Raw genomic sequence first — 22,213 nt, 5'->3', positions numbered from 1 at the left:
CCTTATCCATCCCGACCAGATGAGGATTTCGAAAAGAGGTTCAAACCCATGACAACATACAGCAAATCTGTCATTTAATTGAAAAAGTTGCTAAAAGAGAGGATGCAGCGGCCCTGGTGGCAGTAGACACTGAAAAAGCATTTGACCGTGTGGAATGGTCCTTCCTTTTCAACATTTTATGAGCCATGGAGTTTGGCCCCAAATATTTAACGATGGTTAGGGCTAATTATGTTCATTACTATGCTAGATTGCTCATCAATGGTCAACTTTCCCCAAAGGTTTACCTTTGTAGAGGTAGGAAACAGGGCTGACCCCTTTCTCCGCTACTTTATGCACTGCATTTAGAACTTTTATTGTCGCAGCTTCGACAATCAGAGCAAATAGAAGGTATGTCCTTCAGGGGAGAGACTCATAAACTGATGGCATATGCTGATGACCTGCTCCTCACGATCAGTAACCTGAGTATTTTACTACCTGTGGCCCTTGTCCAACTGGAAAAGTTCGGTGGAGTGGCTGGTCTTAAAATCAACATCACAAAGTCCAAAATTTTGAATCTGGGTCTTAAACAATCTGAATTATCTAAAGCAATGAAAAAGACACAGCTTCGAAGGATGCCATAGAGCATCCGGATTTTGGGATTAAACATAACACCTTCACTCTGGGAATTATTTTCGGCCAATTTTCGCCCCTATCTGACAAAATTCAGAAGCTAGTCAAATCCTGGAGCCATTTAATGGTTTTGTGGCTTGCGCAGATTAACTCAATTAAAATGGATGATTTTACCAAAGATGTGAAATTTGTTTCAGGCTCTCCCGATCCGAATTCTGGCTTCCTTTTTCCAAACGCTGCATAAAATAATGTGAAAGTATATGTGGAAGAATAAACCCCCCATATTGCACTGAAACACATTAATGCTTCCTTCAAACAGAGGAGAGGTGGAGCTTCTTAATTTTAGAGATAATTATCGTGCGACACAGTTGCGCATTATTAAGGATTGGTTTAGAGAAGACAAAAATAAATAAAAGCTTGAAACAGATGGAAAGAGCTACAATGGGTCCTAGAATGGGGGACAATTTATGACTACCCTAGACATGACAGACCTCAGAATAATAATCGCAGTGTAATTACAGGGGTAGTAGAGGATACATGGGACCAGGCTGTCTGCCAACACGGCTTTACATCATTTCCCTCCCCGTTCACCCCTCTGATTGCAAATCCTCAATTCATTCAAGGAAACTCTGCTAGCTCCTTCCATGAATGGAAAAGGGAGGGATGTATAAAGTTCCATGACATGTTTCTAGACCATGAAATTAAATCCTTTGTGATATGTAAAGAGGAGTTGGCCTTCCAAGAGTGGCATCACTTCTAATACTTTCAAGTCTGCCACTGGCTGATGGCCCCACCCAACAAGTAGGCGGCGCTAAGACCACTTACACCATTTGAGCAGTTTGTAACTCCTAGCTTGGGGGATAAACACTTCATCTCCAAATTATATAAGCATTTAACTGATGAACCTCCACCAAGTGCCCTTATATTTTAACTGGCTTGGGCAACGACTGTGAGATATATACCTACAGAAAAATCTCAACTCTGGGAGGAGGTGCAGGAAAATATGATGGTAATGTTTGCCTTCAAGACAGAAAGACCTCTTGGGAAAAGTCTTTTGGGCCTGGCACCACAAGACAATGAACAGTGGCCGAAATACAAGAGGAAAGCATTGTATATTCTTCAACTGGCTGCACTATTAGTAATGGTTTATAGTGATATTTTCGAAACCCATATTTTCGAATGCCATTTTCTGGAAACCAAATTTGCCGATTTTTTTTTCTAATGGCTTTTTTAAATTTAATTTTTGAAATGGGGGTTCTCCCCAAATCCCTGTTTTTTCACTTTTCTTTAACTAACGAAACCAAAAAAAATATAAAATAAAAAAATTCACATTTTCTTTTTTGCCATTTTGTTTTCGGAAAAATGGCATTTCGAAAATAAATGTTTTAAATATTAACTGGATACCATTAGTAATAGCTCAGAAATAGAAGTCTATGGTCCCTCCTCACGTAAAAGAGTGGTATTATAAACTGTGGAATTTCGTATTTTTGGAGTGGATCACATATGCATGGGGAGCAAGCAAAATTCTCAACTGAATGGCCAATGATCTTGAACTTTCTTGAAGGGGACTTTATGGGACTTTATGGAACAACACTGCCCGCAGAATTTCAGAAAAACTGAACATACTTCGAATTCACTGTCAATTCACTGTCAATCTTAATATCCTGTGTGCATGCGAGGGCGGGAGGGTAAGGGTTGAGGGGGAGGGAGGAGTAGGAGCGGAGGGAGTTTTGGGGAAGTAGGGGAGTGGGAATTGGTTGTCTTTATTTTGATTTGTGTTATGTATTTTTGAAAACCCAATAAATAAATAAATAAATGTTCTTGGTACCACCTCCCACTGGATTGACTCTCTGGGCTCTCAATATCTCACAAGGTTTGGCCGGGATGGAGATCACCAGGGGGTTTAATATAACAAGAATCCTACTAACTCTCCCCTTTTAACTTGTATCGCTATATAGGACACATTTAAGAGAGCAATTTTGATCTCCTCTCCACTAGATAGGAAAGGTAGCTCTCTTAATTTCCTCCTCCTCCCAGTTTCGTCCAGGGGTTCAAGATAGATAATTGAAAAGGTAGGGAACTCTACTCTAAGTTCTAGAGATATGACAATGCTATGTCTACTGGTGATTAGGTATTTGTGGTGGTAAATAAGATTGCAAGTATCCCCCTCCACCTTTCTCCTGACGGGGAAAATGGCCTGTGAAGTCAAGGGGAAAACCTGACTCCCATCCTTTGGCCCTTTTGGCAATCAGGTTCTTGTGTTCTTTCTATAGGACCCAGTTCACTGGTAAAAAAAAAAGAAACTTTCTAGATCTTTCCCCAGGTACAATTGTTATGGGACTGGAACCCATTTTAGTAATCTTACATAACCTTGGGGTTCCCCAGTGTGTGTCATCCAGGTCACATCCCACTTCTAACACCATATATGAGGGTCTAGGAGTAAGAGATGGACAGAAAGGTGGCATGCTGATTGCCAAAGGCTTTTATTAACAAAACAATTAGGGGTGGGTGGTTGAGGAAACGTTAAATAACCCTACCTCTAAAAGGGGGTTCCCTGCTTCGATAAAACTAGCCAATTAAACTCTGTGTCAGAATGTCCAAAGTAAAGGTTGTCGTCCTGTGTCCAAATCCTAACCTGTGTCTCACACTGTAAACTTAACAAAAGGTTAAAAGGGAAATGTCTTTTGGCTGTCCACCTGCAGCCGATCTTCAGCTTCGCAGTTCACAAAACAAAGATTCCAAAACATGTAGAAAGCAAACAAAAGTTCCACAAGACTCAATGGGTTGATTCCCTTTCCCAAGGGTCTTTCCAGCCTTCTTCTTAGTAGGCCTGACTCCCAGGCCCTGTGACAAGGTAGAATGGCCTGGATACCTTTCCCAAGCCGTCTTGCGGGTCCCAGTCCCTTTCTGAGTACCCGCTTCTCGGTCCACTCTCTTGCCAAGTGGGGTACTCCACGACCTCGTTCTCACCACCTCTTCTCTCTGACTTCATGTCCACCCACAGCCTTGGTTTACTCTCCTGCCAAGGTCTGTGAGCACCATTAGTAAGTATAAAGTTCTTATTCCCTTTCGTTCCTTTTTGGGGTGCAGTTCCACAACGTGGGTCCTAGACCCCCTGCACTTGGTTACTCTGCCAGTCCTCTTTGGGGTGCTCTTTCACCCCCTTTGTACTTATTTGGTCTCTCCCTACGGTCCCACTGGGACGGGAAAGATGACTCTGTACTTCCTCCCAACCACAGCCTCTGGGGTCCCCCTGTGCCTTCCCGGTCCCACCCGGCATACCTATACACTTGGTTCGTGAGGGTTCCGTTCCTCGGCAACATCAGTACGTTTCTGCTGCTTCCCCAGGGCTCTCATGGTCTTCTTTCGGTGGCTTCCCAGGTGATCTCTTCCAGTGAAGCACAGAGGTCTTGGTTCCCCCTGTGAGGGAGATTTGAGCTCCCCTGAGATCCTGATAGGCTGCTGTGAATCAAGGGTTCCCCCTCTGTCTTGATAGCGCAGTAGTCCACAGTTCCCTCTCTTGCAACACCGGATTCCTGCTCCTTGCTCCACCAGGGAGGATTTCTCAAAACTTCCTGGTTCCCTTCTTTATTTCTACGCTAGATTGACCAATCAGAAACCAGCAACCACCATCCTTGTGGTTCTCATAGATGATCTTCATTCTTATGCGCTTCTACTTCGTCACAGTACTGATCTTTATACTCCCTTGTGGGCCAATGGAGTGCCTCCTCTTCACAGTACTGGGAAGTGGATCTTCACTTGGGCAACTCCTATTCTTCCTCATCCCAGTACTTTCTAGGGGAATGTTGAGGTGACAACTGCTCATGAGCCTATTAACAAAAAGCTTGTTCATAGGTTTGCAAGAAGGTGTTCTAGGGTCAGATCATGGGCGAGAATACCATGTTCTCTCCTGATGGTCGTCCCTAATCCCACAGTGAGGTCTCCCACCCATGTGATACTCCTGCTGAGTACCACCCACGGGGGGACTATTGGGTAGCGGCCACACGTCCCTGTCACATGGGAAAGGGCTCCCCCAAGGGAAAAATGGACGGCATCCGAGGATTTGTCACAATTCATATACTCATTATAGTCGTTATCCCTCCTGTGTCTCCCACTTTCCCCAGTAGCTATGTTCCTTGGGATCAGTGTCACAGGGCCTGTATTCAGGATGGGAAACACTTCTTGTGTCGTCAGGTTGGCGTTGGCTTCTCACTCTCTCGCTCTGCCTCCACTCTGTGGTGTTTTTGGCATTGTTACTGGACTGAACAGTTCACCCCTTCTCAGTCACACCACCACTGGATCCTTGGCAACTTCGTTTCCTCAGCTTTGCCTGCTTCCAGCTTAATTCCTGTCACTCTTACATGCCAGCATTCCTCCATGTCTGCACGATGTGCACCCCGGTCTATCTCAGCTCCTAGGACACAGTTGATTCGAAACTCACAGGCTTCTCGCTCCAATAAGCCTCCTCTTCTCTATTTATGATGTATTGCTAGGGCTTCCCCAGCAGAGCCTCAAAGTCCTTCCTCTTGTTATTTGAGTGTTCTGTATCACCCTGGCCCTCTTCTTCTTCTCAGTACTACCATCAAATCTCTTTTCACAATGAAACAAACAGTAGGTTGTTCTTCTGGTCTTCTGTGTATTGTAAATGTGAAAGGTGGATTGTAGTTGAGTAACTTTGAAATGGGAGTTATTTTAAATTTTTAAATTTTATTTATCATTTGTTAGGTGCCTTATACAAAAGAATTGTGTTTCAAAGCACCACAAGGCTAAATGGGAAGGGAACAGGGGAAATAATAACAATCGCAAAAACAGTAATATACAGTCATGGTCGTACTAGGCCTTGGGGCATTCAGACGTGCAAGTGCAGTGAGGAGAAGTGCAGGAGATAGGGAGGGATGAGGGGGGGAGCAGAGGAGTGGACACGTGCTGGTCGAGGGCCTGGGAGGGGTTCCATGTGATAATGACCCTGCTGAAATATCATCTGACAAAAATGTCATACTGCGCTCATGAATATTGACGCAAAAATATACACAAAAAGTCTTGAAAACTGGCTTGAGGACTTTACGCCTCACCTTATCCATCCCGACCAGATGAGGATTTCGAAAAGAGGTTCAAACCCATGACAACATACAGCAAATCTGTCATTTAATTGAAAAAGTTGCTAAAAGAGAGGATGCAGCGGCCCTGGTGGCAGTAGACACTGAAAAAGCATTTGACCGTGTGGAATGGTCCTTCCTTTTCAACATTTTATGAGCCATGGAGTTTGGCCCCAAATATTTAACGATGGTTAGGGCTAATTATGTTCATTACTATGCTAGATTGCTCATCAATGGTCAACTTTCCCCAAAGGTTTACCTTTGTAGAGGTAGGAAACAGGGCTGACCCCTTTCTCCGCTACTTTATGCACTGCATTTAGAACTTTTATTGTCGCAGCTTCGACAATCAGAGCAAATAGAAGGTATGTCCTTCAGGGGAGAGACTCATAAACTGATGGCATATGCTGATGACCTGCTCCTCACGATCAGTAACCTGAGTATTTTACTACCTGTGGCCCTTGTCCAACTGGAAAAGTTCGGTGGAGTGGCTGGTCTTAAAATCAACATCACAAAGTCCAAAATTTTGAATCTGGGTCTTAAACAATCTGAATTATCTAAAGCAATGAAAAAGACACAGCTTCGAAGGATGCCATAGAGCATCCGGATTTTGGGATTAAACATAACACCTTCACTCTGGGAATTATTTTCGGCCAATTTTCGCCCCTATCTGACAAAATTCAGAAGCTAGTCAAATCCTGGAGCCATTTAATGGTTTTGTGGCTTGCGCAGATTAACTCAATTAAAATGGATGATTTTACCAAAGATGTGAAATTTGTTTCAGGCTCTCCCGATCCGAATTCTGGCTTCCTTTTTCCAAACGCTGCATAAAATAATGTGAAAGTATATGTGGAAGAATAAACCCCCCATATTGCACTGAAACACATTAATGCTTCCTTCAAACAGAGGAGAGGTGGACCTTCTTAATTTTAGAGATAATTATCGTGCGACACAGTTGCGCATTATTAAGGATTGGTTTAGAGAAGACAAAAATAAATAAAAGCTTGAAACAGATGGAAAGAGCTACAATGGGTCCTAGAATGGGGGACAATTTATGACTACCCTAGACATGACAGACCTCAGAATAATAATCGCAGTGTAATTACAGGGGTAGTAGAGGATACATGGGACCAGGCTGTCTGCCAACACGGCTTTACATCATTTCCCTCCCCGTTCACCCCTCTGATTGCAAATCCTCAATTCATTCAAGGAAACTCTGCTAGCTCCTTCCATGAATGGAAAAGGGAGGGATGTATAAAGTTCCATGACATGTTTCTAGACCATGAAATTAAATCCTTTGTGATATGTAAAGAGGAGTTGGCCTTCCAAGAGTGGCATCACTTCTAATACTTTCAAGTCTGCCACTGGCTGATGGCCCCACCCAACAAGTAGGCGGCGCTAAGACCACTTACACCATTTGAGCAGTTTGTAACTCCTAGCTTGGGGGATAAACACTTCATCTCCAAATTATATAAGCATTTAACTGATGAACCTCCACCAAGTGCCCTTATATTTTAACTGGCTTGGGCAACGACTGTGAGATATATACCTACAGAAAAATCTCAACTCTGGGAGGAGGTGCAGGAAAATATGATGGTAATGTTTGCCTTCAAGACAGAAAGACCTCTTGGGAAAAGTCTTTTGGGCCTGGCACCACAAGACAATGAACAGTGGCCGAAATACAAGAGGAAAGCATTGTATATTCTTCAACTGGCTGCACTATTAGTAATGGTTTATAGTGATATTTTCGAAACCCATATTTTCGAATGCCATTTTCTGGAAACCAAATTTGCCGATTTTTTTTTCTAATGGCTTTTTTAAATTTAATTTTTGAAATGGGGGTTCTCCCCAAATCCCTGTTTTTTCACTTTTCTTTAACTAACGAAACCAAAAAAAATATAAAATAAAAAAATTCACATTTTCTTTTTTGCCATTTTGTTTTCGGAAAAATGGCATTTCGAAAATAAATGTTTTAAATATTAACTGGATACCATTAGTAATAGCTCAGAAATAGAAGTCTATGGTCCCTCCTCACGTAAAAGAGTGGTATTATAAACTGTGGAATTTCGTATTTTTGGAGTGGATCACATATGCATGGGGAGCAAGCAAAATTCTCAACTGAATGGCCAATGATCTTGAACTTTCTTGAAGGGGACTTTATGGGACTTTATGGAACAACACTGCCCGCAGAATTTCAGAAAAACTGAACATACTTCGAATTCACTGTCAATTCACTGTCAATCTTAATATCCTGTGTGCATGCGAGGGCGGGAGGGTAAGGGTTGAGGGGGAGGGAGGAGTAGGAGCGGAGGGAGTTTTGGGGAAGTAGGGGAGTGGGAATTGGTTGTCTTTATTTTGATTTGTGTTATGTATTTTTGAAAACCCAATAAATAAATAAATAAATGTTCTTGGTACCACCTCCCACTGGATTGACTCTCTGGGCTCTCAATATCTCACAAGGTTTGGCCGGGATGGAGATCACCAGGGGGTTTAATATAACAAGAATCCTACTAACTCTCCCCTTTTAACTTGTATCGCTATATAGGACACATTTAAGAGAGCAATTTTGATCTCCTCTCCACTAGATAGGAAAGGTAGCTCTCTTAATTTCCTCCTCCTCCCAGTTTCGTCCAGGGGTTCAAGATAGATAATTGAAAAGGTAGGGAACTCTACTCTAAGTTCTAGAGATATGACAATGCTATGTCTACTGGTGATTAGGTATTTGTGGTGGTAAATAAGATTGCAAGTATCCCCCTCCACCTTTCTCCTGACGGGGAAAATGGCCTGTGAAGTCAAGGGGAAAACCTGACTCCCATCCTTTGGCCCTTTTGGCAATCAGGTTCTTGTGTTCTTTCTATAGGACCCAGTTCACTGGTAAAAAAAAAAGAAACTTTCTAGATCTTTCCCCAGGTACAATTGTTATGGGACTGGAACCCATTTTAGTAATCTTACATAACCTTGGGGTTCCCCAGTGTGTGTCATCCAGGTCACATCCCACTTCTAACACCATATATGAGGGTCTAGGAGTAAGAGATGGACAGAAAGGTGGCATGCTGATTGCCAAAGGCTTTTATTAACAAAACAATTAGGGGTGGGTGGTTGAGGAAACGTTAAATAACCCTACCTCTAAAAGGGGGTTCCCTGCTTCGATAAAACTAGCCAATTAAACTCTGTGTCAGAATGTCCAAAGTAAAGGTTGTCGTCCTGTGTCCAAATCCTAACCTGTGTCTCACACTGTAAACTTAACAAAAGGTTAAAAGGGAAATGTCTTTTGGCTGTCCACCTGCAGCCGATCTTCAGCTTCGCAGTTCACAAAACAAAGATTCCAAAACATGTAGAAAGCAAACAAAAGTTCCACAAGACTCAATGGGTTGATTCCCTTTCCCAAGGGTCTTTCCAGCCTTCTTCTTAGTAGGCCTGACTCCCAGGCCCTGTGACAAGGTAGAATGGCCTGGATACCTTTCCCAAGCCGTCTTGCGGGTCCCAGTCCCTTTCTGAGTACCCGCTTCTCGGTCCACTCTCTTGCCAAGTGGGGTACTCCACGACCTCGTTCTCACCACCTCTTCTCTCTGACTTCATGTCCACCCACAGCCTTGGTTTACTCTCCTGCCAAGGTCTGTGAGCACCATTAGTAAGTATAAAGTTCTTATTCCCTTTCGTTCCTTTTTGGGGTGCAGTTCCACAACGTGGGTCCTAGACCCCCTGCACTTGGTTACTCTGCCAGTCCTCTTTGGGGTGCTCTTTCACCCCCTTTGTACTTATTTGGTCTCTCCCTACGGTCCCACTGGGACGGGAAAGATGACTCTGTACTTCCTCCCAACCACAGCCTCTGGGGTCCCCCTGTGCCTTCCCGGTCCCACCCGGCATACCTATACACTTGGTTCGTGAGGGTTCCGTTCCTCGGCAACATCAGTACGTTTCTGCTGCTTCCCCAGGGCTCTCATGGTCTTCTTTCGGTGGCTTCCCAGGTGATCTCTTCCAGTGAAGCACAGAGGTCTTGGTTCCCCCTGTGAGGGAGATTTGAGCTCCCCTGAGATCCTGATAGGCTGCTGTGAATCAAGGGTTCCCCCTCTGTCTTGATAGCGCAGTAGTCCACAGTTCCCTCTCTTGCAACACCGGATTCCTGCTCCTTGCTCCACCAGGGAGGATTTCTCAAAACTTCCTGGTTCCCTTCTTTATTTCTACGCTAGATTGACCAATCAGAAACCAGCAACCACCATCCTTGTGGTTCTCATAGATGATCTTCATTCTTATGCGCTTCTACTTCGTCACAGTACTGATCTTTATACTCCCTTGTGGGCCAATGGAGTGCCTCCTCTTCACAGTACTGGGAAGTGGATCTTCACTTGGGCAACTCCTATTCTTCCTCATCCCAGTACTTTCTAGGGGAATGTTGAGGTGACAACTGCTCATGAGCCTATTAACAAAAAGCTTGTTCATAGGTTTGCAAGAAGGTGTTCTAGGGTCAGATCATGGGCGAGAATACCATGTTCTCTCCTGATGGTCGTCCCTAATCCCACAGTGAGGTCTCCCACCCATGTGATACTCCTGCTGAGTACCACCCACGGGGGGACTATTGGGTAGCGGCCTCACGTCCCTGTCACATGGGAAAGGGCTCCCCCAAGGGAAAAATGGACGGCATCCGAGGATTTGTCACAATTCATATACTCATTATAGTCGTTATCCCTCCTGTGTCTCCCACTTTCCCCAGTAGCTATGTTCCTTGGGATCAGTGTCACAGGGCCTGTATTCAGGATGGGAAACACTTCTTGTGTCGTCAGGTTGGCGTTGGCTTCTCACTCTCTCGCTCTGCCTCCACTCTGTGGTGTTTTTGGCATTGTTACTGGACTGAACAGTTCACCCCTTCTCAGTCACACCACCACTGGATCCTTGGCAACTTCGTTTCCTCAGCTTTGCCTGCTTCCAGCTTAATTCCTGTCACTCTTACATGCCAGCATTCCTCCATGTCTGCACGATGTGCACCCCGGTCTATCTCAGCTCCTAGGACACAGTTGATTCGAAACTCACAGGCTTCTCGCTCCAATAAGCCTCCTCTTCTCTATTTATGATGTATTGCTAGGGCTTCCCCAGCAGAGCCTCAAAGTCCTTCCTCTTGTTATTTGAGTGTTCTGTATCACCCTGGCCCTCTTCTTCTTCTCAGTACTACCATCAAATCTCTTTTCACAATGAAACAAACAGTAGGTTGTTCTTCTGGTCTTCTGTGTATTGTAAATGTGAAAGGTGGATTGTAGTTGAGTAACTTTGAAATGGGAGTTATTTTAAATTTTTAAATTTTATTTATCATTTGTTAGGTGCCTTATACAAAAGAATTGTGTTTCAAAGCACCACAAGGCTAAATGGGAAGGGAACAGGGGAAATAATAACAATCGCAAAAACAGTAATATACAGTCATGGTCGTACTAGGCCTTGGGGCATTCAGACGTGCAAGTGCAGTGAGGAGAAGTGCAGGAGATAGGGAGGGATGAGGGGGGGAGCAGAGGAGTGGACACGTGCTGGTCGAGGGCCTGGGAGGGGTTCCATGTGATAATGACCCTGCTGAAATATCATCTGACAAAAATGTCACCAGAAAATGGATGTGGTGTGCAGGGACATTATCACATTGAACCGGCGGGGGACACCCCTGCACCCCCCAAAACCTTTTTTTTTTCAAGGGGAGCGTGGGACACCCCTGCAAGCCCTGCTCCCTCGGACCCCATATAATATATGGTCACCATATATAAAGTCACCACAGCCTTTTCCCGGCGACAATATGTATGGCGACCATATATATGGGGATAATATTACCGGATACCCCGAGAGGGAAGTGCTAAGGGGAGCCAAGGTGGAGAACATCATGCTAAGTGCTAGTGCAGGCGACTCCCAAGGGTGGGATGCAGAGCCGCAAGCAGGGACCCGCAAAGGCAGTGCAGTTGGGGGAGGAGGGTGCTGGTATCGAATGGGAAGATGGACCTGGCATCCTGTAAGATTTGTGAGGATCAGGCCACCAGTCACAGGGACAGTGGGGTGATTAACAGGGAAGGTTAAGGGAAAGAGGTAGAGAAGAGCAGAGTTGTGTGCAGTTTACGGAACTTAAGGAGGTACGGGTCAATTCTAAGAGGGGCAGAGGGGCTGTTCCAAAGGGAAGCACCAGCCGAGGAGAGAGACCTGCCCCCCACTCTCTGCTTGGAGAAGCGTTTGACTGTCAAAGAGTTGGAGTTAGAGGAGTGTAGGGCTCCAGCAGAGGAGTATTTAGGAAGGGAAAGTTGGAGATCGCGTGGTCCCAGGCACTAGAAGGCCTTGTGGATGATGCTGAGGGTCTTCAATTTGACCCTTGCAGCCACCAGGAGCCAGTGGAGATATTTTACAGCTGGAGAGATACGGTCCCTGGGCTTGAGGCCAAAGATACGTCTTGTAGCCTTATTCTGGATTAGCTGGAGGGGGCATAGGGAGGAAAGAGAAAAATTAAGAAAGCTGCTGTTGCATTAGTACAGCATGGAGAGGACCAGAGCTCTGGAGACATTGAGCATCTGGGAGAAAGTGAGGAAAGGAAGGATGCCTCTGAGGAGGTGGAGCTGGAAGAGAGATGTCTTAGTAAGGTCCATAATGTGAGGGGTGAAGGAGAGAGCAGAATCAAAGATGGCCCGTGGTTTTTGGCCTAACAGGATGGTGGGGGGAGAGGGCCCAAGGAGGGTGGCCAGAGGGTAGGAAGAAAAGAGGGCTCAGGTGTGCCAATGAGAAGGACTTCCATCTTACTAGCATTAAGACAGAGATTGTTAGCTGCACACCATGCCTGAATCGCAAACAGACAGTCAGGGATCAGAGAGGAAGCAGAGGAGATAGTACAGGGAAGTTTGAAGGAAAGCTGTGCATCATCGGCATAACACTGGAAATGAGGAGAGAAGGAGGAAATCAGGTGAGAAAGAGGGGCAAGATAGATATTGAAGAAGCATGGGGATAGGATAGAGCCCTGGAGGATGCCACAGGTAGAGAGTGAGGTGGTGGAAGAGAAAGGGCCCAGTGGCAACTGGGAAGGGCGATTATTGAGGAAAGGAGCCAATCCCGGTGAGGTTCCGCTTACCTCTACCCCTAGGGAGGGTATCGCTTAGCGGGCTCAAATCCCTAGCCTCACATGGGAAGACTCCTCCCTGGGGAGAAGTGACTGAAACCCGCGATTTGTCACAGTAGGTAAGGGTCGAAGACAATTACAAGACACATAATCGGCAGAAACAAAACTTGTTACAGTTCCCGTACTGGGATAGAGGAGAGTGTGAAATATGAAGCAGGTTTGCACATTTAGGTCTTCAGGTATCAAGGTATAGGTTTTAGGGAGGGCGCTAGAGGGCTGACCAAGATGGCCGCTCCCCTGTAAACTCTCGGCTACCTCCCGCATGAATCCTGGTTAATCACGGCAATCCTGAGGCAAAATAATTAAATTTGCAAGAAATACACTACCCTAGCGCAGCACCTCATCTCTGCTGAAAATCCGGAGAGAATCGGTCTCGCCTTCCGTGAGAAACCCACTGCGTGGTGCGGGCCGCACAACCGCGAACCGCGTGGGCCCCTGGAACACCGGCCCGCCTAGCCACAATCCTCCGTATACGGACAGGAGCCACCCGTGAGACCTACCGAGACCGGCAACAGCGGGAAGAGGACTCTGGAATGCAGCACTGCAAGAATCGCTCGGGACGGTGGCGCAGCCTCACCGGCCTTGCGGAGCATCTACACAGCCCACAGCCAGCGGAGGGACGGTATCAGAGTGAACACCCGCAGGTGAGAGGCGGGAGGCCCGCGAAGGCACACAGAAGCACACAAAACAAGCTGGACGGCAAGTCTCACGCTATGCTAGCAAGAAAGGGTCGCTCTGCGTCAGACCCACCATCTTAGCCCATAACGAATTTCCGCGCGGCTGGGTCTCAGCCCCTTGCGCGGCACACAGCGGCTAAATCTGTACTTGAGACAAAGAGGGATAGACTCTAAACCCTGGCACGACTGCACTGCGACCCTCCATTTGTGCACGCCTCGACAGCGCCATTTCTAAAACTCAAAAAACGGACGCTGCGATGCTGCCGTCTGCAGCACGGGACTACCAACCGAACTGTGCCCATACACCCGCCAAGATCAAGATGGGGAAGCCTGACAAGTCCCAGAAAAGACTCAATTTTGACGCGGGCCCAGCACCCAAAACGCCCAGGCCGGAACACCGCCCCGAATCCCCGAACAATCTATCGGAGGTAGTGCAACTGCAACAAATGGACATTAGGGAAATCCTGATGGAACTAAAAGTTGGGATAGGTGGCCAGGACAGCAAGATAGACTCACTCTTGTCCAAGGTGGACCTGCTGCAGCACCGTCTCGACAAACACAGTGACAGACTCGACTCCGTCGAACAGAGAGTGTCAGATCTGTACGACGGCACATCAGCACTCACCTCCCGAGCCGCCACGCTTGAGGGCCAAATGAAAACCGTACTGGCTAAAAATGAAGGCCGCTCCAGACGAAATAACATAAGGATAGTCAGAGAACAACTACCAAACAGAATGGAGGAGCACATCGAAAAACTATGCACTGAGCTATTTGGTGCCGCAGTTCTGTCGCAAATATTCGTAGTGGAAAGAGCCCACAGAATCCCTGCAACAAGACCTACTCCGGGAGCTCCTGCCCACCCGATCATCGCCAAGCTCTTAAGCTACAAGGACAGGGACGCGATCCTGAGAATGGCAAGAGAAAAGGGCAAACTCCACTTCGATGGGGACGACATCCAGCTTTACCCAGACTTCTCACCGTCAGTCCAAGCCCAAAGGAGATCGTTCACCCATGTTAAACACAGATTGCGCGCCAACCAAATCACGTACTCGATGCTCTTCCCGGCAAGGCTTCGCATTCAACTTGAGGGAAATACCCACTTCTTCAACTCCCCCGATGAAGCCACACTGTTCCTCGACAGGCAGGGATATAAATCCGCAAACCAAATGTCCGCAGCCAGAAACAGAGAAAGAGCGAGGAGAGTCCCGCCTTCATGACCACCCGCGCCACTGATCCAAAGCAAGAAGGAAACAAGCCATCAGGACAATCTTCGCAAACGGGAGGTTGGGGACTAAGCCTCAGAAGGCCACTTGTGCCCTGTGCACAGCATGCCTTGTGTTCTAGTTGGGGGGGGTTCAAAACGGACGAGTTGGGGGTTGTCCGTGTAAGGAAAATTGTTTTATTGGTGTTGTTGTTCGAAACGTGCGCCATGCGCCATCGTCTAACCGCGGCCTGGCCCCGGGCCCCGCCGCCGCCCTTCACACGCCCTCCCACCTGATGCAGCTCCCATGCAATCCAGCCGCCCCAAATGTCGGGACACCACCAAGGGGTGGCCCACCGCTTTTCCCGCAAACGGGCTCCATATAAAACATCATCGTTCCAATTCAAAGTAGCAACCTGGAACATTAGAGGCAGCAACATCCCACCCAAGACGCGGAAGATCCTGCAATTACTTAGACGTCACAAGATCGAGGTGGCAATGATTCAAGAGACCCACCTTTTACCTCAAAACAAACACCTGTGGGCCCGCAGCTGGGGATGCCACCGCTACTTCTCTTCATATTCATCCTATGCCAGGGGAGTCGCAATACTTCTTCACACATCGCTGGGGTTTCGCTTGATCAAAACGGAAAGAGATAACGATGGAAGGGCTCTTTTGGTCTGGGGCATGGTGGAGGGAGAGGAGGTGGTTTTCGTCAACTCCTATGCCCCCAACACAGACGGCGCAAACAACTTTGACTGGGTGCTGTCCCGCCTTGCGCAAGTGCGAAACGCTACCATAATCTGCGGAGGCGACCTGAATACTCATCTCGACCCGCAGAAAGATAAATCACAGCCAACAACCGTGTACCCGTCCAAGGCCAGCCTACAAGTGCAGGAGATCTGCAAAGCATTTGACCTATCAGATATATGGAGGACCCAGAATTTGGAAATCAGAGACTACACATACCACTCAAGTGTACATAATACGAACTCCCGCATTGATTATCTGCTAGTCTCCGCACACAGCCATTGGCAATGGGGCAGCTGCCAAATACTCCCCAAAACCCTCTCGGACCATGCCACGGTAATACTCGAATGCTGCTTGCCGGCTACCAGACCACAGCCCCCCCAAAGGCGCTTCAAACCCAGATCTCTTGCAGATCAAATATTTGCCACTGAACTAAGCGAGGAAATCAGCACCTTTCTTGAAATCAACTATGGCACCGTCATCTCCGCCGGAGTGCTGTGGGAATCACTCAAATGCTATGTAAGGGGCATCTGTCTAGCCAAAGAAAATTGAATCCTGAAACTTATCAGACGTGATCTAGGGACCAGCGAAACACACGTTATGGAATTGGAAAAGCAGCAAGCTGCCCACAACTCAGACCACATCCAGGCAATGTTGAAAGAAGAACTTCTCAACTTCAGAAACCTAGCTGAACGGGAGTTAAAATTTCTGGGCCACAATCATAGAATCAGACAATACGGCGAAGGCCAGAAGCCTGGGGCCCTTCTTGCTCGTCTTATAGCTGCAGACGGGAGGCCAACAAGGGTGGACAGTATCCAAACACCGCAGGGAAATATGCTGCACAAAGAAGAAGACATCGTCAAAGTATTCAGGGCATTCTACCAAGATCTATACAGCGCCAGGTACCCAGCAGATACCAAGGCGATCCGGAACTACCTCAACGACACAGAACTGTACTGGGTGGAAAGGGAACTCCGTGAGCCGCTGAACGATCCCATAACTCTAGGTGAGATCCAAAGAGCCATTAAAAGTCTACCGCCACCCAAAGCCCCGGGGCCTGATGGGTTAACTGGTGAGTTTTATAAACACTTCGCCCCTCTCATAGCCCCTCTTCTGCTAAATGTTTTCGAAGAAGCGATCGAATCTGGCATTCTACCACAGACATTAAGAGAAGCCAACGTAATACTTCGACACAAAAAAGACAAACCAACCGAAGATTGTAAATCCTATCGCCCCATATCATTAATTAATCTCGACAATAAAATCCTGGCAAAGATCCTCGCTAACAGATTTCTCTCGCTAATGCCAGCATTGGTACTCGCCAACCAGGCAGGATTCATACCTGGCCGAAACACTACATTCGGGATACGTAGAATGTTGGGGTTCAGGCAGCCCTCGACCCTGAACAGCAGGCGGTGGCAGTGCTGCTGGATGCCGAAAAGGCGTTTGACTCTGTCGAGTGGCCCTTTTTGTTTGCCGTACTGCAACAGCTCGGACTTGGGAAACAGTTTATTGAGCTGGTTTCACTTCTCTACAATCAGCCCCTATCAGCAATCACTCTTGGGTCGACTCGCTCGGCATATATTAATCTCCAACGCAGCACCAGGCAGGGGTGCCCACTATCTGCCATGATATTCGCCCTTGTGATGGAGCCCTTAGCAGCGGGCCTCAGGGAACGCCTAATTCAGAGAGGGCTCAAAATAGGACCTCACCGTATGATAATATCCCTCTATGCCGACGACATAGTCCTGTACATGCAAAACCCCAGCGAAAACCTTAACCCGATTATGCGAGAAATAATAAAGTTTGGGCTAGTATCAGGGTTGAAAATCAATCAATCTATATCAATCGTTTTTCCCTTAAACACAATGACCAAAATAGTTCAAGACGATTTCAACTTCCATTGGAAAAAAGCCCACATCCGATACCTAGGAATCTGCATGTCCCTGAACCACCACGACATATACAAAGACAATTACGAAAGTACACTGAAATCACTAAGAGATAAGGTGAACAGGTGGAAAACTCTACCACTCACCCCCTGGGGAAGAGCCTCACTGGTAAAAATGGTAATTCTCCCCAAACTCCTGTATCTATTCTCCAACATCCCCATCCTGTTGTCTCGGCGCTTCCTGGGTAATCTGAGAAATCTAGTTCTAGACCTCATTTGGTCGGGCAAACCCACAAGGGTGGCATATTCGTCCCTCGTACTCCCTGTCACTAAGGGTGGCCTAGCTCTACCCGATTTAGAACGGTACTACTGGGCAGCACAAGCCCATTTCCTGAGTCACTGGTATAAGCCCCAGTTCGTAAGACCACACATACAGGTCGAACAGGCACTAGCCTCTCCCAACCTGCTAAGGGCTGTGATCATCAGCAAACTGGCTGTGCCACACACGACGCTGAACATAGTGCAATCTACCTACACAATATGGCGGAAAATGGCCCAAAAGTACAAGATACAGTTTAGATACTCTCCTCTACTACCCGTTAAATTCATCCCCGGGATCCCACTCACCGCTGAGAAAGTGTATCTGAACTGGGCGGACAAGTGCAAAATAAATACACTAGGTGACCTCTTCATACAAGACACCTTCATAACACCGCAGCAAGCGAAGGAGAAAGGTAGCACCTCCTCCCTTAATATTTTTATGTACTTCAGAGTGCGGTACACCCTTCAGGCCCTCATTCCATCGTTCCCACAACAACCACCCACTTGGCAGATGCTGCACGGAGTTATACAGGCACAAGGGGAGGGCAAATTGGTCTCATCTATCTACAAAGCCCTGCTCATGGACACTCTACCATCGAACCCCAAAACGAGAGCAAGATGGGAAACCACGCTACAAACACCCATTCTAGATGAAGACTGGGACTATATCCTACAACAGACTCAAAAAGTGGCACTCAACTCCCGCTTCAAACAAATCCACTTCAACTTTCTGCACCAAACCGATTATACCCCCAAAAAGAAAAACAGACATCACCCCGGGTCAAACGCATCTTTTGACAGCTGTGGGACCCCTGATGCTGACTTTTTGCACCTGGCGTGGAGCTGCCCAACAGTGGTCAAATTCTTGTCAGATGTGCTTGATGAAACTGACGCAATAATCGGCGAGAGGGTGGAGCACTCCCCACTAGTGGCACTCCTAGGGCTAACAAGACCCCTGTCCTCGCTCGTTAGAAAACTTGTAAGCATGCTATTGGTACTGGCACGTAGAAGAGTGGCCATGGCGTGGGGACGTGGTGCACCACCCACACTAGCGAACTGGAGGAGAGACATCATATATTGCCAAGAAACAGAAATGGAATTCATAAAGACACTACCCCACCACGCGAGACCCCCAGATATTTGGGGCCCGTACATCTCTCACCTCTTCTCCAGCACTGTGCCAACCGAGCCACCTGATCAGCCACCGCAAACTACACCTGAGTAAATCAAAAGCAATAGAAGCTTGTTGTGTAATGGGACTGTCGGGGGGTGGGCGAGCGGGTGTGGGGGAGCAACGGCGGCAAGTTGGTAGCCCACTGTTTGGGCTTGTTTGTACACATGTTTTACTAAAATGCAAAGATAAAGTTTTAAAAAAAAAGGTATAGGTTTTAGACAATACCACCACAGGGATCTCATCCAAATACTTTCTTCACACTCCTACAGAACACATTCACCCTAATCCCTAATTTATACCACACTACTCTGACCAGCACAGCGGTGTCATGTTTTCTTAAGTCAGTAGGGAGCATGGATGCACTGCTTTTACACTTTTTATTCTAATCTGTGGTGGCCAATCGCTTTTATATATAGATAAGCAGTTCTATACGCAGGATACTGTGAGGGGTCAGTAATGCGAGGCAGACAACTGTTTGAAGATCTTTAAAAATATGTCATTTTATTATTACAGAAAATATATAAAAAAATGCCTCACTCTCCCTACTCTACTGAGGAATTCCCTGCCTAATCTAAGAGCTAAGGGAATACGCTCTAACACGGGATTACTGGCCCTCGCACTAAACAACAAATAACATAAAGAAAAGGTATGGCGATTCAACATGACATGATTTATATTCCCATTTCCAAAATGACCTACTAATCCTTCCTTAGGATTCAAAGTCACTTCAGCAAATGTTCGATCAAAGAAAGAAAATGTTTAACTCAAAATCAAGGTAAAAGTTCATCAACAAATGTTCCACTGGATTCCAAGCTGGCGGCCGTGGCGTAGAGACGTGCACTGGTGTCTCTCCCGCCGGGCCGCGACAATAAAGAAAGAAAATAAAGTCATCGGGAACTCGTAAAAGCAATTTTCCTCTGCCCGCGGCATCCGCATGCAGGGGAGAGGGGAGAACGGAGACACAATCATACAGATCGGCACAAGAGCAGTTCGGAGCCCGGGAGCAACCGCACCTCCCCCCATCGGACATGCGGTGTGGGATGAGGCTGGGAAGCCGAGCCGGGTACGCATCTCCCAGGAAGAACCTGCAGCCCGAACGGGAGGAGTAAAGCAGGAATGGTGGAGACGCAGAGCCCAAGAAACAGTGGGGGGCTCTGGCAACGAATTAAAAAACCCAGGGGAGAAAGAAGGATACAGCGTTCAGGAGAGAGAAGCGAGAATGCTGCCTAAGAGCAGGAGAGGCGACCACAGTGCAGGGACAGCCCAGACCCCCTCACCCCCACCTGAATAAGCAGCCCCAAGGGGCAATAAGAGGCGGAACTATAGGCCAGACCTTGCAGAGACCATGCTCCGAACGGGGGCTGAAGGGACACTCATAGATACCTCTGCTCTGAGCGGCACGGATAGCGGACCACCCCAGAAACAGTGCGCAGAGCGAGAGGATTAGACTTCCAGCCATCACACAGACATTGGATTCCAAGCAGTACAGCCCCAACGGCCCGCCAACTAGAACAGTGGAAGCACCCAGAAGAGGAAGAGGACCGACACAGGAAGGGTAGAAATGGACAGATCCCTAAAAAGAAGCAAGATCCCACACGGCGGTACAGAGCGGTCCGCAGAAGGTGAGCGGGGAGAGAGGAGCTGGGGAACGAGGGAGAACTCTTGATATGGTCGACCCGCCTGAGGGCACTGGTTGCCCCATCCCCCCTTCCTTGCAGGGAACTAAAGGGGCCAGAAGCCCAGGGGCACTAAAGGAGAGGCTGCTTGGCAGCACGGACACCATAGGAAGGGCCGACACAACACAGCAGAGGAGCAAGGTACTGGCTGAGGCTGGAGACACAGGACACTGACAGGGCAGATCCCCACTCTCCTGGGAGGCAACAACAAGGGTAAAGCAGAAGAGGAGGAGACAAGACGGGGCACACCTTGCCACAACTGGATCACACTACCCCCCCCCCCCGGGCCTCCAGTGGGAGACAGCGGAAGGGGAGAGCAGCACAAGGTACTGATACCGGCAGAAGGAGGTCAAGAGGCCATCGAGGAAGGACTGAGGCCCCCCCACACATGAGATGTCTAAGGCAAGGGGGAGATGGGGGTTACCCCAAACACAGACCCCCTCCTCCAAGCAGGACACAAACCTGATCCAAATGTGGTCCTCAGAGAACACCCAGTCCTAGTCCAGCATTCGAGGGAGACAGTTTTTACTCCACACACTCGATTGGGATGAGAAATACATGGTATATCCAAGTTGAACTTCAGATAAAGCATATTACGTTATGGTTTTTGCCCTGAGGAAGGAGCTAGACTCCGAAATGCATAGGCACTGTTAACCATATGTTTTTGGCAATCAACTTGGATGATGTTGAGCTTACTATGCATATTGATCAACACAATGATCAAACATATTTTGAATATTCATTAAATTGTGAAGAAATACGGTACAAATGGAACTCGAATTAACTTTATTTAGAAAATAATCACACCACGCAGTTCTTGGAACACAAACGTGAGCACCAGTCTTGGCTGGATGGTCCATCCAGCCTCTTCTTTTTTGTTTTCCTCAGAGAACACGGCCCACTAAAAAGGGAAAGTACAGGAGGATCCACCCGAGGCTCAGATCCCCATGCACCCGACACAGGCCTAGAAAAAAGATATGCATGCTTGGTTCAGGGAACTCCAGGACAAATTTATGACAACGGTGCAGGACCAGTTTGCGACACTGAGACAAGATATGAAACCAACGGTCCAGGAATTACGTACAAATGTCTCTAACCTGGAAGAAAGGACAGACACAGTAGAGAAAATTGGCCATAATATGGAAGAGGAAGCTCAACAAAATAGTGAAACACAAGAGCATATGGTGAGGCTAACCCACAACTTACAGCAGCAGTGTGAAGATTTGGAAAATCGCTCCCGCAGATCAAATATCTGCATTAAAAACAGGAGTCGATTCAGGATAAAGATCTTAAGGCTGCTGTCCAAGAGGTTTTCACGGATATACTGGCAGCCGAAGAGGAGGAGGACATCAAAATAGATAGGGTCCACAGGGTGGGGGCGAAGATAAGATGCAAGCCGTGGCAGCGCCACAGAGATGTGCTAGTTGCTCTTTCCTTGTACCGCCAAAGAGAAAGAATCCTAAGGATGGCTCGGGGTATGGACCACATTCGAATGAACGGAGTGGAGATCCAACTGTATCAGGATCTTACCTTGGTGATGCTGCAGAAAAGGAGAGGAATGGCAACAGTAGTCAAGGAGCTGATAGCAAGACAAATACGGTACAAATAGACGTTCCCCTTCGGCCTCTTCTTCACGTGGGACGGGAGGCAGAGAAGGGTGACTACATGTGAGGAGGGGCTACAGACTATGGGCAT

The sequence above is a fragment of the Ambystoma mexicanum genome, chromosome 9 (assembly GCF_040938575.1).
Source record: "Ambystoma mexicanum isolate Mex_15411 chromosome 9, UKY_AmexF1_1, whole genome shotgun sequence".
In the NCBI taxonomy this organism is placed as follows: Eukaryota; Metazoa; Chordata; class Amphibia; order Caudata; family Ambystomatidae; genus Ambystoma; species Ambystoma mexicanum.
Note: the sequence above shows the minus strand (reverse complement) of the source record.